Genomic DNA, 10,607 nt, shown 5'->3' on the forward strand with positions numbered 1-10,607 from the left:
TTTAGTAGAAGTGTTTGGTAATTAGCAGGTTTTGGTTAATAGATTGTTGTATTTATGTGTAGATTGTTGACGGATTCATATTTCACAATCTACTAATGTGAATATGCTGGGTAGAGCAGCATATTGAAAAACAGTAGATTGAGCTCCAATCTACTCTTTCAATATGTCATTTACCAAACACTCAAAATAGTAGATTGGTGAGTCAAACATGCCAAAAGCCTTGAATATGCTGAAAATTTCCCAATCCGCCATTTACCAAACACCCCCTAAAATTAGCATATTGATTGGTCAAACATGTTAAAACCCTTGAATATGCTAAAAATTGGCCAATATGTCGTTTACCAAACAGGGCCGTAATTTAGTTAAATTATTGAGTCAAACATACTAATAGCCTTGAATATGCTGAAATTTCATCAATCTACTGTTTACTAAACACCCCCTGAGTGAGCACAAATAGGATTATACATCCAGTTGTACCATAAGTATTGTACAACAAGGTATAAAAATCCGAGCTTATATGTATTTTTTCTGAACTAGTTCAAAGTTCATGTTTTTAATATGTAAATGGACGAGTTCAATACTTTCTAATAAAGCTCATATTATTTAACATAAAGCTCAGATACTTTATCACAAAGCTCGGATTTTATACCGTACAACATATACAACTGATTGTATAATCCATGAATTGGTGAGTGAGTTAGTAAATAGAATAGATAAGACTAAAACAAAATGCACTGAGATTAATAAATTTGCCATGCAAATGAATGTTATATAATCCGTTTTAATCTCAAAATGGATATACCCGTTTTAAGACAGTTTTACTATTTATTTATTGTTTTGAATGTGATTTGTGAACTAGACAATGGAGGTTTTATTCTAATTTTTAGGTATTGGATGAAAAAGTTCTTTTGTTTGATAATAATTGTATAATAAAGATGCAATTTTTTAGAGCGAGGTTTTGATAAACTTATCGATGTTTCTAAATAAAGCTATCGATATGGTTCTTTGGATTAAATAGTTAAAATGTATTCGATATCTGATTAGGTTGTTTAGATTTGAATCATTTATCCCTAGTTTATATTACCGTGCTCTTAACTTTTTCTCTCTCTTAGGTCTAGAGAGAGCTTTTTTCTCTCTTTTGTGAGAGCGCGTGCCATTGTCTTTCCCAATATTTCCAATCATCATTCATCCCTTCATCTAATTGGGGATTCTTCAAACCCTAATCTTTTTTCTGCAAAAAGCAGATTACTTTCTTCTAAATCTTTCTTTAATATTTTCATCATTGCTTTTCTAATTAATGTATTGGGTGTTCTTGCTTTTGGTTTTCTCGAGTTAATTTACCCAATCTGCTAGCAACTCTTCGTCTTCCATTGGCGGCTTGCAGGGAAGGGTAACGGTTTTTGGGGTTGCCATGGGTTATTTAAACACCTCTAAGGCTAGGGTTTCTAAATCATCAAAACCCTACCACTTCTTTTCATCTTCTTTCTCAAATCTACATAAGAAAATCAACAAATTAAATCGTCATCCTTTACAAAGGTTCTTTTCCATCATCGCCTGGTTATGGAGTTTGAGACTCAGTTTGGAAGATATGCTTATGGTGATGATGTTAATGTGCAACAAGGGGGTCCTGATGTTCACCAAAACTTTTATAATCATCAACCGTTCCAGCGTAATGCACCTAGTGCTGAGTTTAATCCGATGAATCCGCTGCATGCAAATGTTTGGAGGTACCCTAGAAGTGGGGGTGTGGTTAATATTGATCCTGGGGTTCTGGGACTTTCAAGGGAGTATTGGGGTAATTGTATTTTAAGGTTTTTAGTGGATTATCGTCTCTTTGCTCCAGAATTTGTGAGTGATATCATCGGGAAAAAGTGGAGGGTGAGGGGTTTGATCACTGTTCATAAGATGGGTGATATTTATGTTCTTCACTGTGCTGACAGTGAGGATATGGAAGGCTTACTAAGGAGGACCACAGCAACTATTGATGGGGCTTTGATGGTCTTTGCGCGCTGGTATCCGGATACTGTGCCGCGAACTGTGAGATTCCCTTATGCTGAGATCAAAGTCCGTGTTTGTGGTCTGTCGTTTGAGTATCTTTCAATGCATGTTGCTGAAGTTGCGGGTAAGTTACTTAGCCACTATTACCAGGTGGAACCATTTGAGGTTTTGCCAAAGAATGATTATTTGAGGCTAAAAGTTTGTGTGAAGTTGAATGAACTATTGGTACCCGGGTTCTTTCTGGCCATGGATGGGGGCTATCTGCTCCGGGTTCAATTCAAGTATGAGGAAATTTTTAAGTTCTGTATTAAGTGTGGTAAGGTGGGGCATACTGGGGCTCAGTGTCGTGAGTCTATTATGACAATTGTTTCGAGTATTAATGGTATGTTAGATAGGACGATGGACAAAGGGTTCGTGGTTTTTCATTCCCAGAGCAATCATACTATGTTTAACCTTGATCTTCGTGCTACTCCGTCCACTACTAAGTTTATTTCATCAGATGTTCGTTTGGTGAATGAGGGGGGGTCTAGGGGACGTGAGAGAGGGAGGGAGTCTCCTGAAAGATTGGTTGATTTTGAGCTGGGTACTACTCCTGGTGGTAGGGTTTACCCTGGTATGCGGTTTGCTGTGACAGATCAGCCCTTTGCGGCCCCTGTTATTTTTCCAATGGGTTATGGTGGGGGTGCAATGGGGATGCATGCAGCTGCTAATCAGGGTGCAGCTGATAGGCAGAGGAATCAAGGGGATACTGTTATGGAGGAGGTACCTGGGACACAAGATAACAGGGAAGGGACTCATGCTGGGGTCCAACAAGGTGAAGATTCTCAAGCTGCTAGGTGCACTCAGGGTGCTTCTGTTCTTGGGGGTGAAGGTGCGGTTCTGAATCATCAGCTTCCTGAGGCTTCTAGACATGGGTTTGGAGGATGGTTTCATGGAGAATCTTCACAACCTCGGGGTGGTGAGGATACTTCTATGCTGCAGGGGGGAGGAATTGGTTTGAACCCTGTTCAGGTGCATGCTGTAGCAGCTGTTAATCATAATAACAATAGTAATTCTGACAAGTATCATAGTGCTCCTGAGGATTTTGAGCAACAGGGTAATATCCTTCATGGTGTGCCAAGCTTTCTTCATCAGGTTCAAGCTGCTGATCCCTATGTGCTTTATTCTGGGGTTAGTAGTTCAAGGGGAGGATTGGATCGTGACTTAAGGATTCAAGAGGCTATTTTGAATAGGGTGGAAGGGGATGCTGACTGGGCAAGGATGGAGGATGACCATCGTGGTCTGAATCAAACTTTTGATCCTCCACCTCAAGGTTTGCCAATTATATATCATTATCCTGATGGGTTTGGGCATCAACCAGGGCCTGGGAGGAAGGCTCAGCTGACATGGATGTGGCTTCTTCTTCTGAAGATTTGGGGTCTCCTCTGCCGGCTTCTTCAGTGGAAGTTATTGAAATCAGTTCAGATTCTGAATCTGATGCTGATTTGGGTCCACCTGCATGCTCTTGGATTATGAACCCTGCAATGTTGGGTAATTCTTCTGATGAATCCTCTGAATTCCATCATAGTAGTGCTATCAATTTAATCTCTACTTCTGAAGATGGTGCTGAGGTTAATTCTGGGGTCAGGACTCTTGATGAGGCTGGGTCTGAGGAAGCTGTGATGGCTAGGGTCGTTGTGGGGGTTGAAAGAAGTGGGGTGGCAAGGGAGAACACTAGGGCTCCCTCTTCTTTATCATCCACTGGTATTGCTAGGATGGAAGCTAAGTTGGATTCTGTTGAACAAGCTCTGAATAGGAAAATTGCTGAGTTAAGGGCTGAGGAAGACCAAGGTATTGCTAGCCTTGTCAAAGGGAAAGGTGTTCTGGTTGAGACTACTCTGCTACCATCTCAGTCTGGGTTTCCTTTGGCTTCTGTTTCTCGACCATCTGCCAAATTGATTGCTGACATGGATAAGGATAGGCTGGGAAGAGGTGGTCTTTCTGATGGCTTCATGGGAGCTGCGGATCTGTACCATTGTTCTGAACCAATGGAGGCTAAAAAGGAGTTGATTTGGGGGGCTAGGAAGAGAAAATGTTGTACTGATGTGGGGGAGGTGTTGCTACCTGATGCTGCTGTGGGCTCTATTGAGAGTGCTAAGTCCTATTTGGTTCATTTGTCTAAGAAGTTATGCAGTGGGGATGGTATCCATGATGAGAGGAGGGCGGTGAGTAAAGGGTTTCATGTTATTGCTCCTGTTTTGGTGATGGATGATTCGTCTGAATCATCTGTCAATGCTGCTGCTGATGAAGGCTTTGCGGAGGTTGGGCCATCACAACCTCCTCTTTCTCCATGATGGGCTTGGCGTGGAATTGTAGGGGTATTAGTAATGCGCTCTCTCCTACAATTCTGAAAATAAGAGCGCTACTTAGTAAGAAGTATTATGACTTTGTTTTTATTATGGAAACGAAATGTAATGTAGCTCGTGTTAGTCCTTTATTTCGCTCGTTAGGTTTTGAAAGGTCTGTTGGTGTGGATGCTGTAGGGGCCTCCGGGGGCCTATGGGTAGGTTGGCGTAGGGGTGAAAAAATAAGCCATGTCTACTCATGTATGCACTTTATCGTTCTTCGGATCGCGAAATTTATATTAATGGACTTTTGTGGTATTTGGTTTTGTTTTATGGAGCTCCCAAAGCTTCAATGCGGGCGTCTGTTTTGAATGAATTGGAGGGTTGTTTAGAGTCTTTGGAATATCCTTACTTAATTATAGGGGATTTCAATCAAGTAGAATTTACAACTGATAAATGGAGTTCATGTTCGACAACAATTACTGGTGCTTCGTTTTTTGGTGAGTGGAAAATAAGAAATGAGCTTGTGGACATTCCGTTCAAAGGTCCGCAATTCACGTGGTGCAATAATCGTCATGGTTTTGGTCGTGTGTATGAAAGAATTGATAAGGCTTTAGCTTCTAAGGATTGGTTTTCCATTTTTCCTAATACGGGTTTGAAGCATTATCCGATTCAAATCTCTGATCATGCCCCTATTGAGTTAGATCTTAATCTTGTACAAAATGTTAGTAAAAAACCGTATAAACTGGATGCTTGGGCACTTGAAAATGAGGAGTGTCTTTTGGAAGTTCGGAATGTGTGGACAATGAATTTTGTAGGATCCCCGGCTTACCGTTTGACTAGGAAACTAGCTGTGGTAAGGCAAAAAGTGAAATCATGGACCTTAGATAAGAAAAGTGAGTGGAATCAGAAATGGGAGGATTTTGATGTTCGACTGGAAAAGGGGATGGAGTTGGCTATTAAGGAAGGAAAGGGCGAGGAACATTCTAAGGTGGATGAGGAGGTACGAGCTTTTGCTAGAGCAGCGGCCTGTTTTTGGAAGCAGAGAGCGAAAATACGGTGGTCTGTGGATGGGGATGCTTGTACCAAGTATTTCTTTAACTGGGTCAAGGGTAGAGCGGGGAGAAATTTTATTTATGGTATTCGGGATGACGAGGGTGTGTGGAGTTATGATCCAGGGGAGGTAGGTATTTCTTTTCGGCGTCATTTCATGGATCTCTACAAAGCACAACCGGGAACGGTGACGGAATCTCTTTCTTGCTTAGATGATACTGTGGTGCTTTTGGATGCGGAGGATGATATCTTTACGGGGATTACTAATCATGTCACGGATGATGATGCGGACTGGCTAAGGAAGCCTTTCTCGGCTAAGGAGGTCCGGAAAGCGGTTTTTCAAATGGGTCCTCTCAAGTCCCCTGGTCCTGATGGAATTCCGGCTATGTTCTTCCAAAAGTGTTGGGGGTGGATCAAGTCTGATCTCACTACAGCTGTGCTCTCGGTGCTGAATTCTGGGAGGGTGTTAAGGGAGGCCAATCGGACTTTTATCGCTCTTATCCCTAAAGGTGATAACCCTGAGACAGTTCAAGATTACCGCCCCATTAGTCTCTGTAATGTTTTTATGAGAATTGTCACTAAGTGTATTGCTAACCGGTTGTCTAAAGTGATGGGTTCCTTGGTCGGGGAATTTCAAAATGCTTTTATTCCTGGAAGGCTGATTAGCGACAATATCTTGCTGGCTCATGAGGCTATTCATGCCATTAATGGACATAAACAGGGAAGAGTTGGAAGATTTGCGTTTAAGGCTGATATGAGTAAAGCTTATGATAGGGTCCGGTGGCAATTCCTGGAATTAACTTTATACAAGTTTGGCTTCCCTGAGACGTTGGTAAAGCTGATTATGAGTTGTGTTTCTACGGTGTCGTATGAGGTTCTTTTTAATGGTTCTGCACTCGATGCTTTTAAGCCAACATGTGGTCTCCGACAGGGAGATCCCCTTTCTCCGTATCTCTTCATCTTATGCATGGAAGTTTTGTCTGGGAAGGTGCTTCAAGCGCAATCTGCAGGGGCGCTCCAAGGCATTCGGCTATGTTCGGAGGTTCCTCCTTTAACGCATCTGTTTTTTTGCGGATGATGCTGTTTTCTTTCTCCAGGATGCCAACCGATCGGTGTACAGGTTAAAAGAAATATTGGATGCGTATTGTCAGGCATCGGGGCAACAGATAAATGATAAGAAATCAGGTGTTCTTTTTAGTCCGAGCACGAAGCTGCTTCAGGCTAAGACATGCTTACAAGTTCTCAATATTCGTGATAATAAGGGAATTGGAAAATATCTTGGTTTACCTACTGAATTTCAGGGTTCAAAGCGCGATATTTTTGCGGGGCTAACTGAGATGGTTGCAAAGCGAGTTTCTTCGTGGAATGGAATTTTTCTATCACCGGCGGGTCGTTTAACCTTGATTTCTTCTGGCTTATCAAATCTCTCCAATTACTTTCTATCGGCCTTTAAGATGCCGGTAAGTGTGTCTAGCAAGATTAATTCTATGCTGGCGCATTTTTGGTGGGCGGGATGTAAGGTAGGGAGAACTACTCACTGGTGTAGTAGAAGGTTCCTTAGTCTGCCGAAGAGTTCGGGAGGGCTCGGAATGAGGAATATTGAGTGTTTGAATCAGGCTTTGTTGGCTAAACAGGCTTGGCGAATTGTTTCAGGTCAAACTTCCTTGTTTTGCAAGATCTTTAGGGCCAAACTGTTTGGTAAGGAAGGTTGGCGGGAGGGGTCATCTTATTCACGTCGAAGTAATGTCTCTTGGGCGGTTCGGAGCATTCGCTATGGGATGGATCTCATATTGCATAATGTTGCTTGGAAGCCTGCGGAACGGTCTGAGCTCCCGGTCTGGTCCGCGGCCTGGGTGGCTGGGGAAAGACCGGATCCAAGTACAGAAGCTATGCTACCGGAAAATTCACACTTTAAAGATTTGAGAGTCAAGGACCTACGTTTATTGGATGGGCGTTGGGATGAAGAGTTTGTCCGTTACTTGTTCAGTAAGGAGTCAGCTGCAAAAATCTTAGCTATTCCTTTTTGTGTCTCGCAGATTACGGACAAGGTGTTCTGGAGGCACACCCATAATGGTCTTTACTCAGTTAAGAGTGGATATGGAGTCGCCTTTGATGAATTTATGACGCTTCATGGGTCCACTAAGGATAGGACTCGGTTGACGGAGTCCGGGGTGGCATTCTGCAGGAGTAGGCTATGGAAGTTACCCGGACCGAGCACTTGGAGGGTCTTCTTGTGGCGCTTACTGACTAATTCGTTACCTATGGGGAATGAGTTCGTTAAGCGGGGTTTAGGTACAGATTCGACTTGTAAGCTGTGTTCTCGGGAGGAAGGGTACACTGAAACGAGTGTGCATTTATTTCGGGATTGTCAAATCGCGTGTCGGGTCTGGGCTTGCTCTGATCTTGGTATAAGGATTGAAGGGGATACACATATTGGGATAGAGGAATGGATTATTAATTGGCTCTCTTACCTTGAAAAATTGGATGATGCGGAGGTTAAAATTGTTAAATTCTTGGCAACCTTATGGTGCTTGTGGCTGGCTCGTAACCGGGTTGTTTTCCGGGGGAGCCTTTTCATCCGCTTATGTACTTTGGTTTATGGTCGAGTTCGGTCGACACTGTTTTGCAGGCTCTTAACAGTGGGAAGGAGGAGAGCGGCTGTGGGGAGGTGGATGGGCGGATAAGGGAAGCAAGCCAGATACGTGAAGGGCGACCTCTCTTTGTGGTAGGCAGACGGTATTCGTGTACAGCCACTCGGGTAATGGTGGATGCTGGGTGGAAATCGGTGGGGGAGGTTGCGGTAGGGTGGATTGCGTTCGTGGATGAGGGTGGCCCTGGGGTTTCCAGAAGTACTAAAATCTGTGCGGAATCCGGGTTGCAGGCTGAAGCTTTAGGAGTTCGAGATGTGTTACGATGGGCTCATTCTCAAGGGATTCTTCATCTTGAGGTCAACTCGGACTGCTTACAGCTCATTCTTCAACTGGCGGGACTGGAGTTTGAGCATCATCTCATTAGTGGCGTCATTAGTGACATGCGTCTCCTTTTTCCTTATTTTCATTGTCTATCTTTTAGGTTTGTACCGCGTCGTCTTAATAAGGTTGCTCATGGGCTCGCTAAGAGGGCTATGAGTGACTAGGCTTTGGAATGCTTTTTTTACTGCTGTCAAAAAAAAAAAAAAAAAAAAAAATATTACCGTGCTCTTATAACTCCTTTGATAGCTCAGAAGTCAGAAACCAACTCTTATTGCCGTATTTATTGATCAAAATTTGGAGATGGATGATCCTAATTAGAGTCACTTATCATTTGATTACATCTAGAATTGCTGATAGAATTATTTATGTTCAATTGTTTTATCTTTTTCATCCATATATATAACATAATACGAAGTACGAAGCAATAATTTATGCTCAATTGCTTATCTTCGTCATCCATATCACATCATACCAAACAAAACGTACTCTATTGTGATCATGAGGTGGAGAGCAATTGATGGAAACACAATCACTTATTTTTTTACGGACTTTTACATAATTTTAGATTTTAGATTTATTGTATTTCAAGATTTTCGATTGCCAAATTCTCAAAACATTACGGTACAAATTCTACAGTAACGCTATTGTCAGTCCATTTCATTCAACCAACTGATTAAGAGATGCCATAAAACTCAAATAAAACGGTCAGCTAATATACCGATATAACCAAATTGACTAAGATGGTGGCACGTCTTTAATTTACGCCCTACAAAATTGTCTAAAGAACACGTATATTTCCGTGTATATGATACTCCCTTTATGCCGGTCAGTTGTTATATATTTCCGTTTGGAGCGTATCATTCAATTGTTATCTATTTTCATATTTGACAAGTGGACAAGTGGCATGTGTGAGAGAGCTTTAATTTATCTTTATTTTCTTTTTCTTTTTTGAAATTTCCTTAATTTTTGTGCCAAAATGAATAGATAACAAATGACTAGAGGAAATAAGACTTAGAGCATCCGCAAAGGTGAGGCTCCCCATATTTTCTCTTTCCTTTTCTTATTCGTCCACCTCATTTTCCACTAACTTTTCCATTTACCCTCCCCATTTCATAACTACATCTATGCAACAATGAGGTTCCCCAATTCACACACAAAAAATTGGGAACCTCCCCAAAAATAACACAAATTGCCTTACTTTTCTTTTGGGGATCTTCCCTAAAAACAGTGGAGCCCCAAATGTTGGGGAGGTTGGTGCAACAATGAGGAGCCCCATATGAGGAAAGAAAATGTATATGAAGAGCTTGATTTCCACCTTTGCGGATGCTCTTAAGAGAAAAAAAAAAAAAGTTGACTGACTTGCATTCCATGTACAAATGTAAGACAGTACCTCTACGGCTCTACCGTCATTTGACATTTCAGTAATAAGAGAAAACCACTACGATTTGTGTTCTTACTACCAACTTGCTTGGCGTCACTTTCATCATGCATGGGCAATTGCCAATTGAGCATGGCCTCATAACTCCTGACTCATGACACTACTCATTCTGAGTCATTCTTTATACACCGGGTCTCGTCGGAGCCGTAAATTGGTTTCAATTCTGACACGAATATTTCCTTTATTCTGATCATTTATTTAGTTTCTTCATTTTTATGACCAGTATTTTAGTCTATATTTTTTTTACTAAACCCGATAATATCAGGTCTAGTGAGATTAGATAAATCTGTAAGACAGACTTTCTTTATTAATGAAATCATCAACAGGGCAATGGAGAAATATTATTAGAGTATAAAATCGATCTTGGGACCTTAACCATCAGATTAAACTTTTGATTAAGATGGTTTCAGGACATGGTATCAGAGCCATGTGACTAAAAGGCCACAGGTTAAAATCTCACCGCCCCCAATTTCTAAAGTGGAATATTAAACATCAGGTATGCGGGGTCTTGTAGTTGGATCCACACTTCAAGCCCAATGAGCATTCGTGTGAGAGGGGTGTGTTATAGTATAAAATCGATCTTGAGACTCCAACCATTAGCTTAAACTTTTGATTGAAATGATTTCATAATAAAAAAAATATAGACACATGCATGAATGATGAATCAATTATTCATCATCAAGCATACACTACGTACTGTCGATTGGACACATACGTGAATCATGACGGCACAATTATGAAATTATTAGGACGAAATCATGCAATATGTTAAACAATGACCGATTCAAGAAAAAAACAACGTACCATAAAGTTTTCTATTAT

This window comes from Silene latifolia, chromosome 5 (genome assembly GCF_048544455.1).
Source record: "Silene latifolia isolate original U9 population chromosome 5, ASM4854445v1, whole genome shotgun sequence".
Classification (NCBI taxonomy): Eukaryota; Viridiplantae; Streptophyta; class Magnoliopsida; order Caryophyllales; family Caryophyllaceae; genus Silene; species Silene latifolia.